General features: G+C 43.4%; 1 protein-coding gene across 1 annotated transcript in view; it reads left to right on the forward strand.

The window, feature by feature from the left end:
* The first annotated feature begins 15451 nt into the window (after positions 1-15451).
* LOC310668163 (leucine-rich repeat neuronal protein 1-like) overlaps positions 15452-27976 on the forward strand; it is a 45522-nt gene continuing 32997 nt past the window's right edge. The window contains exon 1 of the mRNA XM_083421195.1: positions 15452-15556. The gene's annotated coding sequence lies outside the window, so the exon portion shown is untranslated. The remainder of the gene's footprint in view (positions 15557-27976) is intronic.

Genomic DNA, 27976 nt, shown 5'->3' on the forward strand with positions numbered 1-27976 from the left:
CTCAGTGGTGTGGCCCAGTTTATTGAATGCTCTCTCCAGGGAGGCATGGCTGGTACCTACTTTGTTCTGGTGGTTACATTTTAGGACATTTTAGCAAATGTCTTTAAGTTTAAACAGCATGTGTAATGGGTTGTTTTTAATTGTTATCGCTGTGTTATAGTTTATTGGGCATTTTGTGGTCTGTGGTTTGTTAGATGCTCCAGGAACATTGAGAAATGTTCAAATATTATAATTGCTGCTGTTTGTTTTATTGATAATAGTATTAGTAATTAGTCTTCATTCATTCATTCATTCATTCATTTATTCTTAAGAGCTGATAACAACGAGCACTGTTTATTAATATTTGGGCAAAAAAGGGGTTAAAATGTCACCACATGGCATTTGGAAAAGAGGTTTTTCTTTTCTGTCTTGCACAATGGCTTCTGGGAACAACCTTGATAATGATCTAAATTAAGAGGCAAGAGCTGAGGCTGAAACTGCAGCTGGAAATTGAACTTCTTCTTAAGAACTGAAAGGGGATTGGAAGAGCTATTCAAGTCAAGGAAATAAGACACATTATTGGAAGAATGAGGAAGCTAGCAAAGACCAAAAGAGAGGAGGGCGGGGAGAAAAATCTCTTTGGCAGATAAATCTCTGCTCTGCAAAAAGAAAGAGATGGGACCTCTTCATAGCTCAAACAAAGCAGTGAATGGTAAAAAGCAGCTTTGGGGGCTGATACCCCCACAGAACTGCAGCAGTAAAGAGATGCTTTGCACACCAAGGAGATGAGGGCTGCTCCTTCCTAATGTCTGCAGCTCAAGCTGCTGCCAAAGATGTGGGGACCAATTACAAGATATTTATTGGTTGGCCGCTCCTACCTGGAGAGCACACTTTTAAGCACACTGATCAATGGTCAGGGGTGATGGGAGATGGCATTCAAAACCATGCGGCATGCTCCTGACATGGTGGTTTTCAGCAGCAAGCTGGCAGTCCGTAAATCGCACCATGCATAGGAGCCCACTCCTAGGGGCAACGGGTGCTTTGGCCCCTGCAATAAAATATTTGAGGGCCCCGGGCCCCCACAGAGTTGATGAGCATAGCTATTCAAATGGTGTGCATGCACAGTGCCATTAGTGAGCATTCCCAGGTGTGTGCAGAAACAGGCCTGTATGGCATAGAAGACCCTGAAAGGCTTATTCTGCTGATTGCTGCAAATCAAGCTGCTGTTTAATGACATAGCAGCAAGGGCAGGGCAAGAAGTTGACGATCCTACCTGAGCCACTGCAAACCATGAAATCCCAGTGCAGTCCTTTCCCCCTTCCTGGGGATAATGATCACATCCACACACTATGTTTGAAGCACTTCCTTACAGCTGCCTTAAATACACCAGCATTCCGGTTCCATTGGGTAAACTCTGGGTTCTAGTCTTCCCACCATCCATTTTTCCACACCGTGTCCTCTGTTAAGTCAGACAGCTGTGAAGCAACTCTGTGAATGAGGCAGGCCGTTTCCAGACTCCCATTATTTTCAGGTGGAATTCAAGCACATACTAGCTAATTCAGGTTGTGCAATTACAGCAGATTTGGAGATCTTGCACAACAAACTTGCTCTCCCCCTCCCCCCTTTATTATTTTTTTCTTTTTGTAATAAAGAACGTGATAGGGAAATGAATGCTCAATAAACGCTCCTCGTAATCTAAGCTCCAGGAAATTTCTGTGCAAACAAATCAGGATTAATGCTTGATAACCAGTTCACCTGAAAGTGACGCCAGTTGGTTTCTGAAATGGTAGAGTAGAGCATATCGCTTCAGTCTTAACTGATATTTTGAATGCTCCATGCAAGTTGAAAAGAAGTGCAGGAAAGAGTTTTTCACCTTGGTGTGCCAAGCTGGCTGGCTGGCTTGCAGAGAGTTGATGTGGCTTTGTGATGAAGTGAATAATTAATAAACGGTGATTTACCCCACCTACTGTACCTCCTGACATGGTACAGTCCAGTTACCATCTCATAACCCTGTCTGTTTTATGAGTCACCCTGGCTTTTGTGGCTGCAGAAGTCTGGCAAAAGGGTGACCCAGATATAAAGAACATCAGAGCCACTCAAAGAATGGGACCGTGTTTCATTCCATTTTCCCAACTTGTGTGTGTTTTGCTTTGTTTTACACTACAGCCCTTCACTGTGCTGAATCATTACTGTTCTGCAATTGCTGAGAAGCAGAATCATAGCTGTGGTTCTGAAGGGCATTATATTCCAATTAAAATCCTGCAGTGCTCATCCTGACAGGAAGAGGCTGCTTGTCAGTGTTACCGGAAAAATCCGAGGGCTCCCTTGGACAAAAAGTAAAGACACCAACCAGAGTAAATTGGAGCAAATCAGCAGCCTGTAGGCTTGGCCTTTATTGAACTGTTGCAACAGGGTGTTCTCCTCTCCTGCAGGAGAGAGGAAAGACACAGAAAATGGTGTGCAAGACCTTATAAAAACTTTTGAAATTCCCATCCTCTAGGTCAAGCCCACCCCCAGAAACATCATGCATACATTACAGAAAGGAGGGGTTGAGGGAGGAATTGTGGTGGTAACCTGAGTGTCCTGTCACTTGGCTGGTTCCCTTCTACCCCTCCCCATGAGTCATTTTCTGAAGACAAAAGGTAGTCGCAGTTTCCTGCCCCCTGAGGGAAGATCTGATCATTGTCCTTTGTTCCAGTCCATGCTGAATCCACTCCCATATGCAAGTTCTTTGTGATCTTGATTGTCTTCTGTCTGGGATCATCAGGGTTGGCATAGCAACTGGGCAGGGCTCCGGTGGATGTGCTGGTATGGTGAAGGGATTATGGCGCCCTGTATCAAACCTTCCCCATTTTGTAGTCTTTCCTTCATGGAGTAAAATAAAAGTGGAACAGTGCAAATCCGATGTATGGTTGATTTTCTATGAATTTATAACAGAAGTGTAGCGTATGTAGTGTGTGAGTGTGAGTGTGAGTGTGTGTGAAGTTTGTACAAACTGAATGATGGGGGGGGGAGGGTTTCCTGCTACATCAGCTTTTGTTACTTTATTGTCTTTTTGTGAACACAGTTCCATTGTAGGGGCACCTCCAGACTGTTACTATTGGGGGGGATCCCAACCTCATACTGAAAAAATCAAGGTGTGCAGTTGTTGTTAATTGGCCGCTCTGGTGCAAGAAAGCCACTTCACCAAAGTAATCAGACTTGTCGCAAGAAGGAAAGCACCAGGGAAAGGCACCTGCAAGTGTGGGTAAAATATACTCGGAGTCGCATAGTGATTTCATGCTCTTTATTGCAGCTCGTAAAACAGTGAATGAATTTCCCCCCAAACCTCTGGCTTTATATACATTATTTACACAATGGGTCCCGTCTGACTGGCTGATTCTGCTTCCCTCCTGGAGCCTCCAGTTGTTGCATTCTAAGATCCTACCTGCCTAATAGACTGATGAACTTCCTCCAGGGGCCTGATGGTCTGCTCCTGCAGGCCAATCAGGTTGTTGCATTCTAGGATCCTACCTGCCTATTGTTCTAGGATCCAAGCTCAGTACATAACAGTGGGGTAACAGTTGCTTTGACGCAAGTGTCATCTAATCTCCCTGCAAACAGATCGGAGTGAATGCTCTTGAAACAGCCAAATGCTTTCTAATCTCCCTGCAAACAAATCAGGATGAATGCTCAGTAAACAGTCACTCTGGAAGCCTGGAAGCAAGAGGTTGAATTCAGTAGAACTTACTGCTGGACAGACATGGTAAATATTGTGCTGTCAAGAGGGGTTGTTTTTGCAAATACTATAAGGGAGTGAACAAATACACACACAGATTCATTAAATGTATTTAGGGAAGTCTATGACTCTGAGGCTATGCTTAAATTATGCAAGTGCATTGTTCCACTCCACTGGCAAGTACACTTTAATTCTGGCAAATCTAGGGCTGCCATGTTTGAAAAAGGAAAAACCAGGTCACTCAAAAATTGTTAAATTGTTGAGCTTTTTTTTTTTACAAAAACACCAAAAACATGATTTTTTGATTGACTTGCCTAAGATCCAGGACAAAACCCCACCTTGCGGAAATGCTGCCCCCCTCCCCTGAAGTCAATTTCACCTTTGAAATCCCAGTGATGTCTGGGAAATTCGGACATCTGGCAGCCCTAGACGAATCCCTTTTCTGCAGCTGAGAGAAGCGAAGGGGGAATCGCCTGGAGCTGAGTGTGAGCTCCACTCAGACAAACTTGCAAAGCTGCAGACTCCAACCCTTCTCTCCCACCAGCTCAGGGTTGCACTGGAGGCACCAAAGAAACCATTTCAACCACTTTTTTGTTCCCCTTTTTGATCCCTTGTGCTACATTCAGCACAAAAACAAACTTTAGAAGAAACACGTAACACTGGCTCTGAAAATGTAAATAGGAAAAGGGACACATCTAGGCTGAAGAGCAAGTCAGGTGGATAATAGTGCTTTGCTAGCACACATGTGGAAATCTGCTACTGAGATATCATTCAAAATAGGGTTCTCTTCCGAGAGAAAGAAGTATGGCAGTGCAGGGGTTAAGAGTGTGGGACTAGGGAACAGGGTGAAAATCCCCACTCAGCTTATCTGTAGTGGCTGGCATGTCACACCAGGAGCTGGGAGACCAGCATTCAGCTCTGTACTCAGCCATGAAGCTCACTGGGTGACCTTGGGCCAGTCACAATCTTGCACCCTAAGCCACCAGCAATGGGGAGGGCAAGAACCATAGATGCTCCTTCAGCTCCTTGGAGGAAAGGTGGACCGGAAATGTAATAAATAAAATAGACCTTACATGCATGATGGGAAATAGCGTCATGAAGCTTACGGTATTTCCTGACAATAACATGACACGAATTCTCCGGAAACCCTGAAATGGAACCTGAAACATGGGTTGATATCAGTTCTGGAGAAAACACACAGTTATCCTGGTGAACCTAGGAACTTCAATTGTTTTCACACAATAAAGGGCTCCATAATTTGATCAGCAACATTTCCTGCACGTGGAATCATTTTGTTTCTCCTGTGCTGTTCTGCCTCATGTTTTCAGCAGGTCTCCTGGGGATACTGGTGTGCTGTTCCTGCATTGTAAATGTGTTGATTTGGGCTGCAAATCCTATCCACACTTCCATATGAAACTAAGCCCCCTGAACTCATGAGGACACACAGGGGATTGCCCCATTGTTAATTTTAAACAAACAAACAAACAAAGCATTTTGAGCATCTGCACATGCACAAGCCGCGAAACCCAGAAGTAACGCGCTCCGTTACTTCTGGGTCGCCGCAGAGGGCAACCCGAAAATATTCCTCCCGAAGCTACTTCAACCGGAGGTATGGCTGTATCTTGGAGAAACCTTTCCCAATAGTTATTTCACCTACAAATCCTTAAGGGAATATTTTGCGTATGAATACAGTATGAATCCTGTGACCTGGATTCAAGAACTAAAGTATTTGCCATCTCAGAGGAATGGCCAGACAACCAGCAAGTATAATCTTGACAGACAGGAAACAAGCCACACTCTCAAATTTCTGCTGCAGACCACCTCTTTCTGTGTATGATGCTTTTTGGGTGGTCTTTGGCTAAGGGGCTGGGCAATTTCCAAAGTCTTTAAAGGTTCTTTTACACCTTTGCTCTGGGTCTTCACCTCCTTGCAATGCAGTGGGGAAACTGTTGCCATGGAAAAATAAAGCTCTACTTTGCTTTCACTGAATTCTAGCGGACACAGAGTCCCTTGATGGAGAGTCGAACTGTAAAAGCCAACCCCAATTTTTTTCTATAGCACAGCTTTGCACGGGTAGTGGGGAAACGGATAAATGGAGAGTGGGGGGGGGGGACAGTCAGAAGGGGTTGTCCCCGTCAGCTTTAGGAGCTCCTTCTGTGCTGGTTTTCTCACAGCAGCCTGGCAATGTAGGGATAGTCACAAGGTGGGGCAGTTCTAGGGGTCTTCCTGACTCTGCCTTCTGAGACTTTGCCTTTGTGCACAAATCCCCACAATGTAAGTCAAAGGCCGGCTGTGCAGTTGTCAATCAGAAGGTTGAAGGGGTTTTTTTAAAATCAATTTTTATTGAAAGTTTCCCACACAAAATGCAATAAAAGCCAAGCTAATCTAATGTGAAACGATTTATTTAAAAAAGAAAGAAAGGGAAGAAAATAAAGAGTAAAAGTAAATACAAAGCCCTCTAGCACCATTATATATTAGTGTTTATTCCACACCCAAAAGAGTGAACCCTCCCAGGTCACCCCTGGGAGCTCCCCCCTCTCTCCCCCCCCGGAGATCCTCTCTGCCCTATCCCTCAGGCAGGGCCCCTCCTCTCCTGTCTATCACCTTCCTATGTGTATCTGCATTAATCCAAAATAGGGAAATTCAGAAATCAACACAGAAGGAAAGCATGAATTGGAAATCACAAAGAGCTAAGATAGGTTTTGGGATGAAGGTAGCATCTTGGAGTGAGGAACCACCATCATGTCCAGCCTTGAAGGTTAGGCCTCAGGGCATCAAGTTATGATTTGGGTGACCCGTCTGTCAATTAATTTTCACCTAGAACACAAATTGTATGCTGGCATAAGAAGATACATTAACTAACATTAACTAACAGGCTGGAAAATAATATAAAAATTGCATCTACAGTCATACCTCGGGTTAAATATGATTCAGGTTGAGTGTTTTTAAGGTTGCGTTCCACGGCAACTCGGAAGTAACGGAATGGGTTACTTCCAGGTTTCACGCTTGCGCATGCGCTCAAAATGACGTCACGCGCATGCGCAGAAGTGGCAAACCGCGCATGCGCAGACACGGGTTGCGTTCTGCTCAGGATGCGAACGGGGCTCCAGAACAGATCCCGTGCGCATCCAGAGGTACCACTGTAATTATCTGACATTAAGAAAGATTATAAACAGGTAAGGATGCTCGGGTTATTAAGAATTGTTATTTTATATTACTTTTAACTCTCCGTCCTTTCTGTGAGCGCTGGTTGCAGAACTGAAACTACATTCCTTAGCATGGGGAAAGCACGTCTTTCTTAAAGAGACAGATGCAGATTTTGAAGGCAGAGACTGCTAAATTGGAAACCAATGGAACCCAATGTGGCAAAGATATTGCTGATTTTTGGTATCATGAAGCAATTTTTTAATGAGCAATTGAAAGAGCTCATCTTTTGCCTTAGGGATCCTAGATCTCTCTCTATCTCTCTGTGCTGCTCTGGGCTTTGCTCAAGTGGCTTGACCTCATGAGAGCAGACTGCTCCTGCTCTAGCTAGATCACTTCTCTTGCCACTTACTTACTTACTTACTTACTTTATTTATTTATTTATTTATTGCTTGCTTGCTTGCTTGCTTGCTTGCTTGCTTGCTTGCTTGCTTGCTTTGGGCTAGTTAGGACCCTGAAAGGAACACAAGAGAAGCCTCATGCTCACCATTAAATAGTTTTTTATTATTATTGGGAGGTCCTAAGGAGCTCTAGTCATGCTGGCCACATGATCACATGAGCTGTACGCCGGCTCCCTCGGCCAATAAAGCGAGATGAGTGCCGCAACCCCACAGTCGGTCACGACTGGACCTAATGGTCAGGGGTCCCTTTACCTTTACCTTTAAGGAGCTCAGTTTGCTTGCTAGGACAGTGCAGAGCCCAGGGCTTAAGGGTAACCTAGAAAGCCTGCCTTATGTGTTCAGCCACTCCATCACAGCCAATGTTCTGAACAATACACAGTCTCCTTGTTCTTATCTGCAGACTGTCATACATTCATAAGGCTTGTTGCCTGGCACTTGCCAGAACTCCAGTATACAACTGCAATGCCCGCAGGTCACAGTGACATTCAGGAAATTGCTTCATCTTCTTCCCCTTTCCTTGGAACAGTTTATTCCAAGTCATGGTTTATTATTTCCCTTTCTCTCTGTCGTTTCCATTTCCAAAGAAAGGGCTGTCTTTTTTGCTCCCCATGTGCCTGAAATGTGAATCATGCATTCAAGTATTTCCCCAACCCCTGATGCATCTAGGACTCCAGTTCAAGTCACCAGCTTCTTGTACCCCTCCCAGTTTATCATACTGCAACCATGAGGCTCTCTGCTTCTGCCTGCTTCTATCAGTTTCATAGGCAAATCTATGCTATTGGTCCAGGCAATGTGGGCTTGGAAGGTAAGTTGTGTGTGACCTTGCTGTGATGAACCATTTGGCCATTTGGCCACACTGCATTTGGCCCTGCAAGGCACAAAGCCATTTTACACCCCTGACTGGCATGATTATAGGTACATAAATAAATTGTTTTATTCAAACTCTGATTTGGTCTCAGTAGTTCTCACCAATTTCCCCCCAAGAACTTAAGGCAGAATTCAATATCCCCCAGGGCACGCAATCTTCAGATTAAAGTTCCCCCACCCCAAATTGCCTGTAAACACACAGGCGAGCTTGAGAACACAGCTTCCTTCTGTCATAGTCCCTTCCCTGGCTTCAGCTTTCTCCCAAAGGTGCTGATAGGTAGGTTGTTGGCCCTCTTGGCATTGCCACCGTTTCCATTGGCCCTGCTCCCCTGCCTCTAACAGAGGGGTGGAGATGCCGTGGCCTCCCCTATGCGACTGGTCTCTGACTCCCCCCCCCCCCCGCAGACATGGCCAGGGTCAGGAAGGAGGGGCCACCTGCAGCTGCCCCATCTCGGCTTCACCTGCTAAAGCACATGGGCTCGGCTGCTGGAAAGGGCACAGCAAAAGGTGGGCATTCTGGGCACCCCTTGACTCACCTGCTTCCCTCCTTCTCTCCACCCTCTTTGCCCCTCAAGGATCTCAAAGATCAGCAAGATATGTGGAAAGTGAAGAGAAAGCAGAGAGCCAAACTGCGTCTCATCCATTTGACTCTGTATGAACTCCATTCTCCCCTTTCATAAACGCTTCTCTTGGGAGTATTAGGGAGGGGCTCTTTTAATGCTTTGCACGTCTTTCAAATCACATACTGTACAGTAACCATTTGTTTTGTTGTTGTTTTATTATATTGCACTTTTCAAAATAGTTTTCCAAAAATGGATTATTAATTATTAAGATAATTACTAAAGGAGCTTGCTTGTCCCCACCCCCATGTTCTCTCTCTCTGTTGGCTTCACTTAAACAAAAAAAGAAAAGCAAGAATTAATGGCTGTGTAATAGCCATGTCTGGCCACACGAGGGAGGTACCAAACCACAACAACACACCATGTGCAGCAATCAATGAGATGCTGGGGGGGGGGGGGCTCCCAGCGAAGGGTTTGGTGCGCTGGGCGGGGCTTCCTTCCAGAGCAAAGGCAGAGTCGGGGATCTGGAATATCCCAAGTGTGGGAACTCGGGAACTCCGGCTGGCAGGCAAACACTTTTAAATAAAACAGGTGTTTGACCACCGAGGTCTGTCTGGGATGCTCTAGGCTGCTTGTTCGCCTCTGCTGCCATGTTTGCAATTTAAATACGTTTTTAACTGCCTTACATTAAAAAAAAAACAAACCACTTTCCCATATGCTCTGATGTTTACATTGTGTTACTGCATAATACAGTTTGCAAATTGTTTATTTTCTGTTGCAGACCTTATTGTTAGTTACCATGAACAATTTTTATTGAAAAGTGGAAGGGATAAATCTCTGGCAGAGGCAAAAAACATACCCTCCAAAATTTCTCTGATGAAAATAGGGACATCTATTCTTCATTTATATTTATGTTTATGTTTATACCCTGCATTTCTGACAGGGTTGCCCCAGCCACTCTGGATGGCTTCCAACATATATAAAACCATAACAAAACATTAAACATTAAAAATCTTCCCTATACAGGGCTGCCTTCATATGTCTTCTAAAGGTTGTATAGTTACTTAAATCTTTGGTTCGGGCGAGAGATGGAAGGTACCTTCTTTCACCTTTGGTGGACGTGCCCAAGGATTAAGACCTTCTGGGAAATGATATATAATGAAATGAAAAAGGTATTTAAATATACCTTCCTGAAGAAACCAGAGGCCTTTCTCCTGGGCATGGTCGGCCAATTGGTGCTAAAGAAGGATAGAACTTTTTTTATGTACGCCACAACAGCAGCAAGAATACTCATCACAAAGTATTGGAAGACACAAGAGCTACCCACCCGGGAAGAATGGCAGATGAAGCTGATGGACTATATGGAAATGGCGGAAATGACTGGCAGAATCCGAGACCAGGGAGAAGAGTCAATGGAAGAAGATTGGAAAAAATTTAAAGTATATTTACAGAAATATTGCAAAATTAATGAATGTTAGAAGAATATTGGAATGAAGTTACATGGTTTTAGCAGAAGTGTTATTAAGAATTATACAAAAAATAATTGTTAATGCACTAAAGTGGAAAATTTAAAGTTAAACTGTGTTAGGATAAATTATAGAACAAAAATTGAGAAAGAGGGAAAGGATTTGTTGAATCAGCTAATTTGAACTAGAATACAAAAAAGGGAGGTGCGAGGAAGTAGAGGAAACAAGCATATGAAAGATAAATAAATGAAATTTGAATGTGTTTTTAAATGTTTTAGTTTTTTCTTGTTGTTCTGTTGTATTGTGTGTTTTTTTATCTTTGATGTATTGTTTGTTGAATTTTTGTATTGGTTTTTTTTTTACCTTTTTTCTTTTTGTAACTATAAAATATCTAATAAATATTACTTTTAAAAAAAATCTTTGGCTCCGGCGTCACATGACTCCATACCCTCCAACATTTTTCAAGTGAAAATAAGGCTGTCCTAAGGAAAAGTGGGATATTTTGGGATCAAATTAGAAAGCAGGACAGCTTCTGTAATTCTGGGTCTGTCGCTGGAAAATAAAGACACTTGAAGGGTCTGAAGACAGCCTTTGTTGAATGCAAATTTGAAACAACAACTCAGAGTACAGTGGTAAGCAAGCAGCATGCATCTCCCTTTCAGATAATTGCCAAAATACCCTTTGCAGCTCCCTTGCCTCTCTGTCTGCTCTTTGGGACCCCCCCCCCACACTGCCCTTGCTTCACATGCCTTGAGAGTTGTGGGGGCGGGGGGGGGGGTTGCCCAGATATCTTGTGTTCTTGAACACTCAAAATAACGTCCCATAAACACCTGAATGGACAGAGAGAGAGAGTGTGTAATCTAGCCTGCTGTACAAAGGTACAACTCACATTCATTGTTCTGAGCATTTTGGCCTCTGGACCTTCCCATTACTGGAGGATCTGCCAGAAGAGACCACTGCCTCAGGCTAAACATGCTTTCCACCCCATGACAGCATCTTGAGTCATGCTGCTGTGATGCTGTGCTGTACAAAATGGGGAAATGCACCATCCCAGTCTTCCATGTATCTCTGTCACAGGTGGAAACTAGATAGTGGACAGTAATGGACAGAGAACTGTTCTAAGCACCTGGAATGCAAGTCATGTCCACCTGCCACAGTGAATGCTGAAACAAATTTTGGCTTGCTCTGGTAGTGCTCCTCTGAGATCTCGCGGAGTGAGAGAATCCCAGGGTCCTGATGCTGCCTTGACGTGACACTTGCCCGCCTGCCTGCCTGGCTGCTTGCTCCCATGAATAAGACCATGGCATTTCTTTCAAGAGCAGGTCACCCATGGTCAAAGGTCAGGGGTGATGGGAGCTGTAGTCCAGAAACATTCCAAGAGCCTCAGCTTGCCCAGATCTGCCTGAGAGGGGTAGAGCCTAAGATAGCAGTTTTCACAACCTTGGAAACTGAGCAGACAAAAATTTCCAGAGCAAGTCTGGGGCATCATCACATGTGATCTAGAACAGGGATGTCCAACAGGTTGATTGGGATCAATTGGTCGATCCCCGGGAGGTTTCGGTAGATCACGATAGATCACTGGCTCCTCCATCCTGCCCCGCCCCCTCGCCCTATCCTCTAGATTGCTAGAGCAGAAGCTGGAGTTATCGCAGCGAGGCTGACTGTCTCATTAGTGATCTCTTTGTGAGTGCCTTATTTTATTTAATAGACCTAAGCCCCTAAATTCACAAACAATTCCTCCCTAAAAGCTCAACAACTTTTACCTGAACCCCCCCAAAGGAGTAGATCACTGCCAGATTTTAATTGTGTGAGTAGATCACAGTCCCCAGGAAGTTGGACATCCCTGATCTAGAAGATACTCAACACTTGTCTACAGCTGCACATTGCTGCAGAAGCCCAGCTGTAGCGGCTGAGATGCATTTCAAAGCATCTCTTCCACCAGGATCTCTTGTCTCTTTAAGAAGCCATAGTTCAATATCAGAGGCTCAGAGCACATGCTTAGCATGCAGAAGGTCCCAGGTTTAAACATTTCCAGGCGATGCTGAGAATGTCTCCTGTCTGAAACCCTGGAGAGCTACTGCCAGTCAAGGTGGGCAATAGTGAAGCAGATGGGATAATCCATTTACTCACTATAAGACATCTTCCTATAGTCTGAATCCATGGCAATGTAGTGCTTTTCAAACATCATTCAAGGTTGCCCTTCAAAAAACCTGGGCACATTTCTAAGGCCCCTCTTCTGATGTTAGCACCAAAGCTGATGCCATGATCTCTAGGAAATCATCCACGGGCACAACATCTCCATTGCAGAACGAGGGGGAGCCACAGTTATTTGATGCTGGGGCCCAGGTGTGATGTTAAGAAGCAAAGCTGAAGAGTGTCTTAGAGGCCTCAGTATCCTAACCATCCGATCTCCAAGGTTGACCCCATGAGCAATAAAGTGGAACATTCTGTTGGTGGACAGGGTCCCCAAACTTTGAATAGTCATCTAGAAGAGAAAAAAGGGTGGCGCTGTGAGTTAAACCACAGAGCCTAGGACTTGCTGATCAGAAGGTCGGCGGTTTGAATCCCTGCGATGGGGTGAGCTCCCGTTGCTCGGTCCCTGCTCCAGCCAACCTAGCAGTTCGAATGCTTCCCGCTCCGGCGGGAAGGTAAACGGTGTTTCCATGCGCTGCTCTGGTTCGCCAGAAGCGGCTAAGTCATGCTGGCCACATGACCCGGAAGCTGTACGCCGGCTCCCTCGGCCAATAAAGCGAGATGAGCGCCACAACCCCAGAGTCAGCCATGACTGGACCGAATGGTCAGGGGTCCCTTTACCTTTAGAAGAGAGAAATCCAGCTTTGTGGCTTTTCCCCTCACCTGCATAGCAAAGCTGCACCTGATGTACTTCTCTCTCTTCTGCACTACTGTTAAAGGCATGGGAAGTCTGTCCATTTAGATCAGTGCTTCCCAAACTTGAGTCTCTCTCCAGCTGTTTTGGGACTACAGCATCCATCATCCCTAGCCAGCAGGACCAGTGGTCAGTGATGAAGGAAATTGTAATCCAAAAACAGCTGGAGACCCAAATTTGGGAGATCCTGATTTAGATAGCGCATCTCTCTTTTCAGATTCTGCAGGTAGCATCTATGAAAGAAGTCAGTGCACCTCATTTGTCAATAGTGCAGCCTTTCACAAGCTGGTGGCCTCCAGGTGTTTTTGAATACAGCTCTCACCAGCTCCAGCCAGTAAGTCTTTGCTGACTGGAACCGATGGGACTGAAACATTGAGGGGAGAGCAGTAGGTAGGAGCTGGGTGCAAGAGCTCCATAGCTGGAAAGCTCTTCTTGCTAGACGCTGCCAAATTCATCGTGTGCTGTGGCTGCTAGCATTGGGAGATGAATTTAGTCTGCAGGACACCATATGCTCCCAGCTTCTGAAAGATCAGTGGAGTCACTGAGACTAGAAAAGTTGGTCACCTGCAGTATAATGAACCCCACCGCAGCCTCCCTCCCATTTGCTACCACACAAAGGCCCATCATCCCAGAACCCTGGCCAGGCTGGATGCGGCAGATGGGACTTTGAGGGCATGAGCAACATCCGAAGGGCACACACATGAAAGCTGTACTTTCTTTGTAGGGAATGCAGATGACTCAGGTCCCAGAAACCCTTTTAGGTCTGCCCTCAACTCCTTGTGACAATTGTTATTGTGTAATACACTTTAAAGTGGGCGGGTCCCAGCCATATCGACTCACCATCTAAGAGCTTGTTCCATCCAGCATTTCCATCATGCCCTTATCAGAGGGGAGAGGAATGTCAGCCTTTGGTGATGTCATCTGTATGAAATCACCTCCAGCCCTCCAACTGCCACTTATCCCTCAGGTATCAGAGCTGACTGTATTTTTATAAATTGCAGGGTGACATCACCAAGGCCCCCAGTAGCACATTTTCTTCCCAGCCTGTTTCTGACATAGTTAACTGCCCAAATGTGCCCCCACTAAAAGCAGAGAATGGATGTGGGAGCCTTATTCCCTTATTCCCATATCCATTAAATACTGTCTGTTCTTGGACAGTAAGGCTCAGCAGCCCCTCACAAGTTTATAAACACCCATTCCCAATCTGACAAATGTTTTGAATATGAGACATCGCAGGGAATATCAGTGTGATCCTATGAATGTGGTGTTAGAGGAGCCCAGGTGTCTTGGCCTCATCCTCCCCCCAGACCCAGACATCAAACAAGAATCTCATCTGGTTCTTGATCTGAGAATAATAAAAGGCCACTTCAAATGTTCAAAGCTCTTTGCATATATTATTTTAGTAATCCTTCTAGCAACCTTGTAAGGTAGACCAGTATGGTCAGTGCATCTGGCTGTAAACCAGAAGACTGGGGTTTGAGCCCACCCAGGGGGTGGACCAGATGGCTCTTGGGTTCCCTTCCAACTCTGCAATTCTGTGATTCTGTGACCATTCCCCATATTAAAGACTGGGAAGGCACCGAGGAATAGTAGCTTGTCTAAGGTCGCCTCACCCCTACACAGTACATTCAAAGCACTATCGTCATACCACTTGGACAGTCATGGGGAATCCTGGGAACTCTAGCTTCTTAAGGGTGCTGGGAACTGTAGTTCTGGAAGTTCAGCACCCTTAACCACACTGCTCAGGATTTCCCATGGCTATTAAAGTGCCTTAATGTGGGATTCCTGGCTCACACTTGGAAGTAAGTTCCCCTGGGTTCAGTGAGGCTTATTCCAAAGTGGGTATGCACAGGACGGCAGCCTTTACTTCCAAGCTGCACAAGCTGTAGCAGAAGGGATTCCGCCAGCCCCTTCTATGCCTACCCCTAATAAGCCTATCCCCAATTTCTTAGGAAATTTCCCCTTCCCCAGTCTGCCCCCCAAGACTTCACAGACGCGTTTCCAGCCCATAGAGAGAGCCCGGGTGTCCTGGTCTTGTGGGTTCCCCTGCTCAGCCTGGAGCGGAGCCCCAGAAGGGAGAGGAAACCTCGCCAAGGTATTATTCACCAGCCTAGCTAGTGGCCCGCTTTCCAGAAAAGGCGGCGGCGGCGGCGGCGGCGGAGATTGAAGTCAGCCTAAGATCATCCCAACATCTTCCCCCTACCTCTCCTCCATACATCATGACATCATTTCTGTCCCCTGCCCACCCCACGGAGTGGTGATCTCCATCTGGGCGGTCCCTCGCCTCTTCATTGGCTAGGAAGCTATGCCCGTCATTCCCTGAAGTGGGCGGCCCCCACGCTGCTCTCCTTACACCCCCCCCCCCGCTTTGAAATCTGGGACTTCAGAGCGTGACAGCTGGAAGCAGGAGTTGGGTACCTACTGACCCCAGCAAAAGAAGCCGGACCCCGGCTGTGCCCTAGGCAAGGCAGCGGGTGAGTGAGCCTGGGTCCCCCAGTCCACGGTCGAAGGATGCGGTTGCTGCGGGAGACGGGATGCAGGAGGTGGAAGGGGCGGAGTGGGGAAGCAGCTAGGCGGAAAGTTTCCCGGCTTCATCTCGTCCTCTGTACTGACCTAATTCCTCAGCTCCCCTTCCTCAATCCCAGCACCATTCTCCCAGCCCATCTGGCCATCCCCGCTTCTTCTTTTTAACGCATCCACTTGGGTCCATCCAACGATCTGCACTATTCCCCCACCCTGGTTCCTGCTCCAGGGACAAAAACCTCAGGGATTCCCTGGTGCCCAGCCCACCTCCCCTAGCATCCCACTCCCCACCTAGGATGGAGGATATAAGCAAGCCAGGAGTTCTGCAGACCACCTTTCCCAGCTCTCTAAAGTCAAATCCAGTCCAAGCAATCATTGATTCTGGCACAAAAGGAAAAATGCTATGCTTGTGGTATTTGGAGTGATTTTTAAAGCTGCCCTTCTTTTGTCACCATGGTACATGCTACATCTAGGACTGGGCAAAAAAAAGAGAGAGAGAGAGAAAGAGAGAGTGTTCCCCTCCTAAATTGCACAGGCAGGTGAGGTAGGGCTGGAAGCCAGGGCTTAAGGTGATCCACCATAGCCAGGAAGGTTGATGAGGGAACCCTGGGACTCGACTAACTGGGGGCACAGACTTCCATCTCCGTGCACATTCAATGCAGCCAAGCAAGCCGTGCCATTTTTAAGGGTTAGTTTGACTCCCCGTGCCTGCCTGCCTCCAACCAGCCAGTAGCCACCAACACATTGCTTCCTAGTTTTGTTCCAAGTGCTTTGGAATTAACTGAACAGCCCCAGTATGCACTGAAGTGCATGGTGTGCCAACTGGCAGCAGGTTTAGCTCTACTGTGTTACTTCACTGTGCTGTCACTTATGTTTTGATTCAAGGAATGGCGAGGTTGAAGCGCTCTTGCTCTGTTCCCAACCTTAAAAGCCTCTAAAATGGCAGCAAAGAAGGAAAGCTCTTTGAGGGTGACCACAGGAAAGGGAAGCACATCTCAGGAAGAAAGCACCTGCCCAGGTGCATCTCCAGGTGGGGCTGGGAGAGACTTCTTACCTGAAACTGTAGGAGATGCTGCCAGTCAGTGTAGAGGAGCCAACCGTCTGATTCCACTGCTCACTGCAACTCTTGAGAGCCTGGACAGAGACTCTGAAGCAGTGCAGAAACTCTAAGTGGAGGACAAAGTTTCGCTGGGAGAAGCCACCCTCCTCCATGGGACTCTTTTGTCCTGCCCCAGCTTCCCAAGGAGAACGTGCGTTGGATGAGAGCAGATCCCACGTCCAGCCCCCTAAGATATCTTCTAGACAGAAGCAGAAGTCTTGGAGACACCGGGCAGATGGGAACCACCCATTCATCTGCGCCTTCTCTGCTTTTCAGTGTCATCCTGTAATCACCCTGCACAGGTTGCGACAGAATAGAAAAACGAATTCCACATGGGGAAGGCACAGCTCAGAGTATGAAGGGCAAAGGCTGTCCTTTGCTAAAGGTCAGTCCTTCCCCAGAGATGACCTTCTGGGATGGGGGGGGAGCAATCTCATCAGAAAAAAGGAGAGAAACTAGCCATGCTTTCCCTTGAGCAGGCAAGAACTGCAGCCTCACTGGTTAAACAAAACAGAGGCAAAAGAGAAAGAGAAGTTAGAGGAGCTCTTTGTTGCACCCAGCTGTGGTGGGTTCTTCTGGGCAGTCTCCCTTTGACCCCTGTTTAGTGGATATGGTCATTCAATACTTGTCCACTGATTCATTCATATTCCCCCCCCCCCGTGTCCCCATTTCCTCTTCTTAATGCAACTGAGCTCATTTATGAATTATTATTTTTTGCCTGGATGCCCTCGTCTAGGTTAACGTCATGTCCCATAAGAAAAGAAGGTCAGCACATAACAGATAAATTAGAAAGATTCCCAGCCGAGAAGGGGGCTTCAAATCAAAGAGCAAAGAAGAAAAGTTGAGGGAACTGGGCAGTTTTTACATTGGGGTGAGGAATGCTTCTGTGAAGAAATCACTACCTCTGTGAGATGTGCACTGTAATGGGGCCCAGGGCTCCCTGAGGCCACCTAGGGGTCAGTGAGAGGGAGCAGGCTTGGAGACCAAATCAAATGCAAGAACAAAACAACAACTTTCCTGCTACCAAAAATCGGTCCCTGTTGCTGGAGGAGCATTGGGTACACATTCATCCAGAAAGGTTTAGGATAAAATTATCTCTACTTGATGCAGTGGCAAATCTCTCAAGGTGCCCTCAAAGGCCAGAGTTCTCCCGGCACAAAGTAGCAATTGAGTCCCTTGATCAGCTGCTGACACTGCTTGCTGGCTGTACTGCGTTATTTCCATCTGTTCATAATAATACTTGTTATTTGCCTTTCCTATCCATGGACTCAAGAGAAGCAGACAGGTTTTTTAAACAAGCAACAACAACAACAAAAGATCACAGTAAAAACTACACCAAAAATAAGATACTTTTAAGATACTAATAAACCAACCAGCCCTGGGGGAAAAGCCTTCAATATATGACAAAATGTAGTTACTTGCGTTCTGCATATACAAAGCAAAGCTCAGGTAAATGGTGTCTGAGATGCTTATCGAAAGTGCCCTGGCCATGGGAGGATGAAAGAGCCTTTGGATTCTGCTTCTTGGGGGAGGCAAGGAGAGCCTGCTTACACTCTTCCTTGCACAACTTCCTTGCAAAGCAGGCTTGTCGCATCTGCAAACCACCCAGGAATCGCTGCCATCAAACCCCTTAATTCAGCTAATCAGAGCATGGGTCATGTTTGGCAGGTGCCTTATGAGGATCGGCTAAGGGAGCTGGGCATGTTTAGCCTGGAGAAGAGGAGGTTAAGGGGTGATATGATAGCCATGTTCAAATATATAAAAAGGTGTCACATAGAGGAGGGAGAAAGGTTGTTTTCTGCTGCTCCAGAGAAGCGGACACGGAGCAATGGATCCAAACTACAAGAAAGAAGATTCCACCTAAACATTAGGAAGAACTTCCTGACAGTAAGAGCTGTTCGACAGTGGAATTTGCTGCCAAGGAGTGTGGTGGAGTCTCCTTCTTTGGAGGTCTTTAAGCAGAGGCTTGACAACCATATGTCAGGAGTGCTCTGATGGTGTTTCCTGCTTGGCAGGGGGTTGGACTCGATGACCCTTGTGGTCTCTTCCAACTCTATGATTCTAAGATTCTATTCTATGATTCTAGGTAACCAGGTAACCGACTTCTTTCCAGAAGTTGAAGATCCGGCAGACGCCATTGTTATTGCTGGTGGAGTTTGCCAGTGGGGTTTTCTCAATCTTCCTGTGCTTATGATTTCAGTAGTACATGCCTCAACTGCTCAGGCTAAATGGAGGGGGAGCAGGATAGCAGGGCTTCTATCCACATTTGGCTCATGCTGGAGTGAGTCAGTGGTCACAGCCAAAGTCGCTGGCCTTTCAGACCTTGCTCAGTTCAAAATATGGTCCTTGTTAGAATATTAGTTGCCCACTTGGGGCACACAGGAAGGATGTCATCTTCTGCTCCTAGGGAAGGGAGCTCCCAAAAAGAAGGCCCTGCTATACACAATCTGTGAATTCACTTATAGAATTATAAAACCATAGCTCTGTGGAGTTAGAAGGGACTTCAAGGGTCACCTAGTCCAACCCTTTACAATGCAGGAATCTCAACTAATACACCCATGACAGATGACCATCATCCAACCTCTGCTTAAAAACCTCCAAGGATAAGAGTCCGCAACCTCCCAAGGTTCCACTGTCAAAAAGTTCTTCCTGGTGTTTAGCCGGAATCTCCTTTCTTGTAACTTCAATTCATTGGTTCAAGTCCTACCCTCCAAAGAAGGAGAAATCAAGTTTCCTCCATCTTCCATGTGACAGCCCTTGAGATATTTGAAGATGGCTATCATCTCCTCTCAGTCTCCTCTTTTCCAGGCTAAACAACCATTCCTCATAAGGCTTGGTTTCCAGACTCTTGATCATCTCGGTTGCCCTCTGTATTCCAGGTATGGTCTGCCCATGGCAGATTAGAGCAGGAATATGATTTCCCTTGATATGGACACTAGACTTCTGCTGATGCAGCCTAGAATAGCATTAGGGTCGTTTGCTGTTGCATCAACCCAGCTGCCCATGCTAAGCTTGTGATTCACTAAGACCCCTGGATCCTTCTCATACGTACTACTGGCAATCCCTCATTTTATATTTGTGCAGCTGGCTGCTCCTGCCTAAGTGTAGAAACTCACATTTATCCCTATTGAATTTCATTCTGTCAGTTTGGGCCCATTTAGTTCCCCAATTTGTTAAAGTCACTTCGAATCCCAATTTTGTCTTCTGTGGCATTAATTTATATGAGGGTGAGACCATTTTCCTTTCAGCATCCTTAAAATAATGGCATCTGACTCTGAACATGATTCATTTTGGAGACAAATGAGTCTTAGCTAAATCTATCACAAAGGAGTGCAGGATTTCAACCAATGCCATGATACTGACGCCTGACAATGGCTCTCAAAGTGAACCATTCGCAGGGTTGTGTTATCACCCCAACTCTGTTTATTATTTTCATTGTCATGATCCTACACTTTGTCCAAGGGAAACTCCCCACCAGGGTAGAAATATATCAAACAGATGGAAAGCTCTGTAATCTGAGTAGGCTGAAAGCAAAGAGTAAGGTTACCGTAACTTCTGTCATAGAGCTTCAGTATGCTGATGACAACGTAGTGTGTTCACACTCAGAGGATGACCTCCAAACCATCCTTAATATCTTTGTAAGTAAAGATATTTGGTCCAGTCGTGGCCGACTCTGGGGTTGCGCACTCATCTCGCTTTATTGGCCGAGGGAGCCGGCGTACAGCTTCCGGGTCATGTGGCCAGCATGACCAAGCCCTTCTGATCAGCAAGTCCTAGGCTCTGTGGTTTAACCCACAGCGCCACCCATGTCCAATATCTTTGTAAAAGGTAAAGGGACCCCTGACCATTAGGTCCAGTTGTGGCCGACTCTGCGGTTGCGGATCTCATCACGCTTTATTGGCTGAGGGAGCCAGCGTACAGCTTCCCGGTCATGTTTGTTTGTTTTTTATAATATTTTTTATTCATTTTCCAACAATTTTTTATACAATCAACTCACATTTTATCACAGATTCATTTCTTATTTGACTTCCCTCAGCTCCTCTGCCGATCTTTCGTTTACATCTATATTATTAACGCATTTCTTAATTTAGTATTGCCTTTAGATATCTCCTTCCCTCCTATTATTCTCTTTTTTACAATATTTCTCTATTTTTCACAGAGTCTCTTGAAAACCAACAAACGTTATCTGTTCATCACATATGTCTTTCAGATAATCTGTAAATCTTCCCCAGTCTTCAATGAACTTTTGGTCTCGTTGATACTGAATCTTCCCCATTAATTTGTCCAATTCTGCATAATCAGTCAATTTCAATCTCCATTCTTCCACCGTCGGTATTTCTTCTTGTTTCCATTTTTGGGCCAGAAGTATTCTCGCTGCTGTAACTGCATATTGAAAAAGTTTACAATCTTTCTTACTTATCTCATTTCCTTTTTTTTTTAATGAATATTTTATTCAGTTTTACAATAAGTATAAAGCAACAAAAAGTAAAAAATAAACCACAGCACAACAAAAATAGAAAAATACAATAACACACAAACACAAAACAGCGAAAAATATGAAAGAAGAAAAATAAAAAATAAAAACAATTTTATCCTCATTATATTCTTTGCATTAACTTATTTCTCCGACCTCCCCAGACCTCCCTTCTCTGTATTCCAGATCATATATTCAATCAGCAAATTCCTTCCTTCTGTCTTAATTTGATTTTGTCATAATTTTAATATCTTAATATAACTACATTTCCTTATATCTTAAAATATTGGGTCTTTTTTAATCTTTAAACTTTTTACTAATAACCTTTTACATTCAATCTGGTGTCATCAAACATTCATTATCTTATAGTGTTTCTGTAGATAGTCTTTGTACTTCCTCCAATCTTCCTTCACCGTCTCTTCTCCCTGGTCTCTGATTCTGCCAGTCATTTCTGCCAATTCCATATAGTCCATGACTTTCATCTGCCATTCTTCCAGCGTGGGTAGTTCTTGTGTCTTCCAATACTGTGCGATGAGTATTCTTGCTGCTGTTGTAGCATACATAAAAAATGTCCTATCCTTCTTATGCACCTGTTGGCTGACCATGCCCAGGAGAAAGGCCTCTGGTTTCTTCGGGAAGGTGTATTTAAACACTTTTTTCAATTCATTATAGATCATCTCCCAGAAGGTCTTAATCCTTGGGCACGTCCACCAAAGGTGAAAGAATGTGCCTTCAGTTTCTTTACATTTCCAGCATTTATTATCGGGCAAATGATAAATTTTTGCTAACTTGACTGGTGTCATGTACCATCTGTATATCATTTTCATAATATTCTCTCTTAAGGCATTACATGCCGTAAATTTCATACCAGTGGTCCATAACCGTTCCCAGTCAGCTAGCATTATGTTATGATCAACATCTTGTGCCCACTTAATCATTACTGATTTCACTTCCTCATCCTGTGTATTCCATTTCAACAGCAAGTTATACATTCTTGACAAGATCTTAGTTTTGGGTTCTAACAGTTCTGTTTCCAATTTTGATTTTTCCACCTGGAAACCAATTTTTCTGTCCAATTTATAAGCCTCCATTATCTGATGGTAATGAAGCCAATCACGGACTCTACTTTTTAATTTGTGAATTTTAAACATTCTATGCACTTTAACTTTGTCATACCATAGATATGCATGCCAACCAAACACATTATTAAATCCTTCTAGATCCAATATGTCTGTATTTTCAAGAAGTAGCCATTCCTTCAACCAGCAGAAAGCTGCTGCTTCATAGTAAAATTTTAAGTCTGGCAGGGCAAAGCCTCCTCTTTCCTTTACATCCGTTAATATTTTGAATTTTATCCTTGGCTTTTTGCCCTGCCAGACAAATCTAGATATGTCTTTCTGCCACTTCTTGAAGCAATCAGTTTTGTCAATAATCTGCAATGTCTGGAATAAAAACAACATTCTTGGCAATACATTCATCTTTATCACAGCAATACGACCCAATAGTGAGAGTTTCAAATTTGACCATATTTCTAGATCTTTCTTTATCTCCATCCAACATTTATCATAATTATCTTTATATAGATTCCCGTTTTTTGCAGTCATAGTAATTCCCAAATATTTTGCTTTTTTCACCCCTGTCAAGCCTGTCTCATTCTGAAACCTTTCTTTCTCAATTTCTGTTAAGTTCTTTTCCAAAACCTTTGTTTTTGTCTTGTTCAGTTTAAAACCTGCCAATCGACCAAACTCCTGAATCAGTTCTAAAACTCTTTTCACACTAGATTCTGGCTCCTGTAATGTCAAAACAAGGTCATCTGCAAATGCTCTTAATTTATACTGTTTAGCTCCGACCTGTATCCCTCTGACCAATTGGTCCTTTCTAATCATGTTCAGCAGCACCTCCAGGACTGATATAAAAAGCAATGGGGAAATTGGGCAACCTTGTCGTGTTCCTTTTTCTATTCTGAACTCCTCTGTCACAACGTTATTGACAATTAGTCTAGCTTTTTGTTCAGAATAGATTGCACCTATACCATTTTCAAATTCTTGGCCTACCCCCATTCCTTGGAGATTCTTCTTCATAAAACTCCAAGAAATATTGTCAAAGGCTTTCTCCGTGTCCACAAATATCAAAACTGCTTTTGTGTTTATCTTTTCCTGTAAAAGTTCCAAAATGTCTATTATATTCCTCACATTATCAGATAAGTGCCTTCCTGGAAGAAAGCCTGCTTGGTCCTTTTGAATCTCCTCTACTAAAACTTTCTTTAGTCTTCTAGCCAAAATATCTGCAAACATTTTGTAATCCACGTTAAGTAATGATATAGGGCGGTAGTTCTTAAGTTGGTGTTTTTCAGATTCTGTCTTTGGTATAAGTGTCACAAAAGCTTCTTTCCACGTTTCTGGTGCCCTTTTCCCCTGTAGTATGTCATTACAGACTTCCTTCAAAGGCTGAATTAACCAGTCTTTCAATGATTTATAGTATCTCGAAGTCAGCCCATCAGGTCCCGGAGATTTGCCCAATTGCATATTCTGAATGGCACTCTCAACCTCTTGTTCTGTTATTTTATAACTCAATTTAGATCTGCTTTCTTGAGATATTTTCGGTAGCCTGTTCACTTTCAAAAATTCCTCTATATCCACTTCCTTCTGTGGTTGTTGACAATATAGCTGTTTAAAATATTTTTGAAAAGCACTCCTAATTTCCACTGGGTTCTGTATAATTCTTCCTTCCACTTCCATATTTGTTATCGTATTCAGTTTCTGTCTCTTCCTTATTTGCCACGCCAGTAGCTTCCCACATTTATTTGCTGACTCAAAAGTTCTTTGTCTCATTTGTCTAATCTTCCATTCAATCTCTTGGTTTATCATTTGCATATATTGAACTTGATATAACTTTATCTCTCTTAAAATTTCCTGTGATTTTGGTTTTGTTCTCAATCTCTTCTCTCCTTCCTTGATCTTTTCCAAAATCTTTTCTCTTTTTTCCTGTTGTAATCTCTTCTTGAGTGCATTCTGTTGTATCAAGAACCCTCTCATAACAGCTTTGCTTGCGTCCCAAACTGTTCTTTTCTCCACAGTAGTGTTCAAATTTATCTCAAAGTAATCTTTCAGGGTTTTCTGGGCCTTCTTGGTTATTTCCTCATCTCTAAACAGAGTGTCATTCATCCTCCATCTAAAGGAACCAGTTGGTAGTAAGTTCATTACCATCTTTACTGCATTATGGTCGGAGCAAGTCTTTGGGCAGATTTCCACTTTTTTTGTCTTCGGTGCCAGTCCTCTAGTGATCCAAATTTGGTCAATTCGTGTCCAAGTCATTTTGGCTTCAGAAAAGAAGGTTCCCTCTCTTCCTAAAGGGTTTTTAGTTCTCCAAATATCAACCAAGTCCAAGTTATCAGTCAATTCGAAGAAAGTTTTCGGTAGTCTCTCATCTTTGGTGACTACCTGCCGTTGTGCCTTGTCCATGTTTATAGAAACTACTCCATTTATGTCTCCCATCAAAATCACATTGTACTCCAAATAGTCTGTCAATGTCTCCTGCAACTTCTTAAAAAATTCGGATTTTCCTTCATTTGGTACACCTACTATCAAATATTTCTGTCCATGATATTGAATTTCAATTGCCAGATATCTTCCTTGTTCATCGTTAAAAAAATAATTTGGTGACAGGCTCTCTTTGGCATAAATTACAACTCCTCTTTTTTTAACCTTGTCCGCTTACTTATCTCATTTCCTACCAATCCCAATAAGAAGGCCTCTGGTTTCTTAATAAACGTATATTTCAACATCTTTTTCAATTCATTATATATCATTTCCCAGAAGCCTTTCACCTTTTTACACTCCCACCACATATGATAGAATGTCCCTTCTTTTTCTTTACATTTCCAACACTTGTTACATGTTTTATACATTTTAGCTAGTTTTACTGGCGTTATGTACCATCTGTATACCATTTTCATTACATTTTCCTTTAACGCAGTACATGCCATAAATTTTAGTCTCTCATTCCATAATTTTGACCACTCATCATATTGTATATTATAACCAAAATCTCTGGCCCAATGTATCATTACCGATTTAACCTCTTCATCTTTTGTATACCACTCCAGCAACATTTTATACATTTTAGACAAATTTTTATACTCATTATTCAATATCTCTGATTGGAATTTTGATTCATTTTCACCATATCCATACACTTTGCAATCTTTTTTAAACATTTCACAGACCTGATAGTAATGCAACCAGTCATAAACAAATTCTTTTACTTCTTCATAGGGTTTAATTTTCCATTTCCCCCCTTCTTTAACTGTTAATTCTCCATATGTTATCCACCTCCCCCTCATATTAATCTTTTTCACACTCATCACATCTAAAGGTGAAATCCAATGGGGGAGTTTAAACTCCAGCAAATTTTTATACCTGTCCCATACATTTATCAATGACCTTCGGAAGATGTGGTTTTCAAACCCTTTATGAATTTTCTTCTTTTCGTACCATATATATGCTTGCCAGCCAAATCTGTTATCAAACCCTTCTAAGTCCAACAATTCTCCATTTTCTAATTTAATCCACTCCTTTAGCCAACATAAGCAAGATATTTCATAATATAGTTTCAAATCTGGCAGGGCGAAGCCACCTCTTTCCTTCACATCTGTTAATAACTTAAACCGAATCCTTGGCTTCTTTCCCTGCCAGATATACCTTAATATTATCTTTTGCCATTCTTTAAATATTGATGTCCCCTTAATTATCAGGAGTGATTGAAATAAGAATAACACTTCCGGTTGCAGCCACGGACCCGACGCAAGCGGGATTTTCTCGGAGAGAGAAAATCCGGGCTTTCGGGGGAAATCGGGGGTGCTACAGGGCGCGGTAGCCCCCACAAACGCATTCTGGAGGGAGACCAGAGGGTCAAGATCCCAGCAGAGCCAACAGCGGATCGCCTGGCCGTCAGGTAACTCCATAAAAAGGAGCAAAGAGAACGGCGGGCAGAGAAGCAGGCACCGGGAATCCATTGTCTTCCCCCTGAGAGCGCAGCCCCAGGCTTGCAGGGCGAGTGGACGATTCTCAATTAACAAGAAATTTGAACCAATTTGGGATTTACAATTGGATTTTTATAAAAAGGAAGGTTTCGGAATAAAAAGAAAGAGTGAAAAACGGAAGTCAGCTTCATCTCAGATCGAACAGCAACGCACGACTGAGAGCGGAGCCGGGAACGAGAGGTTGGTGAAATAGCAAGCGGCTTGAGCTTCTTCCTCTGAGAAAGTTTGTAAAAAGTTATATACAGTGTTGCAAATAGTTGCAAAAAGTTGCGAAAGTGGGTAGAGGAAGCAGAAATTTGTTTTTGTATGACTGCAGAGGGGTCTTCGTGTAATGTTTGGTTTGACAGAAAGAAGATTAATAGAGGCTTCCCTATACTTTCGGTTTAAAAAGAACTGCGCAACAAAATAGTGCTTTTGTATCTCCATTTTGCCGAAGTTTAGCGCAATCTAGCAACAGAAGGAAGAAAGTAGAAAAGAGATAAAAAGACAGATTGAAGGATTGACTGGACTATATTGAGTGAAGCACCTCCCTTTTGGCACCTTCTTATTCTTTTTTTTTACAGTTCTTCTCAGTTTAATTTTCAATTCTTTAAGGATTGCTGACTCTGCATGAAGGTCTTTATGCTAATCCCCTCTTTCGAATGGTCTATTTGGTTAAGTTTGGACAGAGCCACTTGATTTATACAGGAACTAGATGCCTATTGGGATTTGATCTAAATTGAGACTTAAATTTTTATAATTTTGGATTATTTCTAGCTCCCTCTTTGTGTTTTTTGGGGGGTCCTGTTCTCATCTTTATTTTTTATTCTATTTTTTATTTCTATTTCTATTTTTATTTTTTATTGTTATTATAATTTTTTTCTACAGATTAAATGCACGACTTGCTAAGTGGATTTTTACAAGTATATTGGGACATTTAGGCAACTGGAAAATATTTAAGATTTTGACTTAATTTTGTTAATTTAATATAATTAAGCTCTGGATTATTTTTTCATTCCCTTCTGCCTTTTTGCGATACATCGGGCAAATTTTTTGGTTTCTTTGTTTTTTCTTCTTTTGAGATAACACCATTGACTAGGGGAATATATTGATTTAGATACTATTTGGATATTATTATTATTTAACCCTGGAGTCGGTGGAGCTTTAATCGTGGTTTGGATTGGATTTAGCCTAAGTGGTGGCAAGAAGAAGGAAGAAAATTTATTGGTTATCCTGCCCATCGGATTTTCGGTCCTATAACAATTTTGGGAAAAATTAAAGGAAACTGAAATCTGATATTTAAACATTCAACAGGAGGGTTGTTTTGGAAATTTTCCTGAACTATAATTTGAATATATAACTTAATTGAGATATAAAAATAATTTTTAAATATCTAAATTTGTTATTGGGCCTAAGAATATTTTAGGAAGTGTGGGAATACATTAATTTTGTTTCTCCAGAAAAAAAGGGTTGTGTTTATATTAATTTGTTAACGATTATATATTGAGTGGGAAAGAGTTGAGATTGGGTAAAACTATGTCTCACACACAGAAGAAAGCGAGTGAAAGTGGAACTCCGGCGGACAGGAGAGGTTCTAAACAGGAAACAGACTTTAGAGGAGAAATTTTGAAAATGTTTGCAGAAATTAAAAATGATATTAAGTAGAGTGAGAAGAATTTAGAATCCAAATTAGAACAAATGGACAAAAGAATGGGTCAGATGGATTAAAAAATGGGCCAGATGGATAAAAAAATTGATGAAACAGTTAGTGAACTGAA

This window comes from Podarcis tiliguerta, assembly GCF_965153285.1.
Source record: "Podarcis tiliguerta genome assembly, chromosome: 17".
Classification (NCBI taxonomy): Eukaryota; Metazoa; Chordata; class Lepidosauria; order Squamata; family Lacertidae; genus Podarcis; species Podarcis tiliguerta.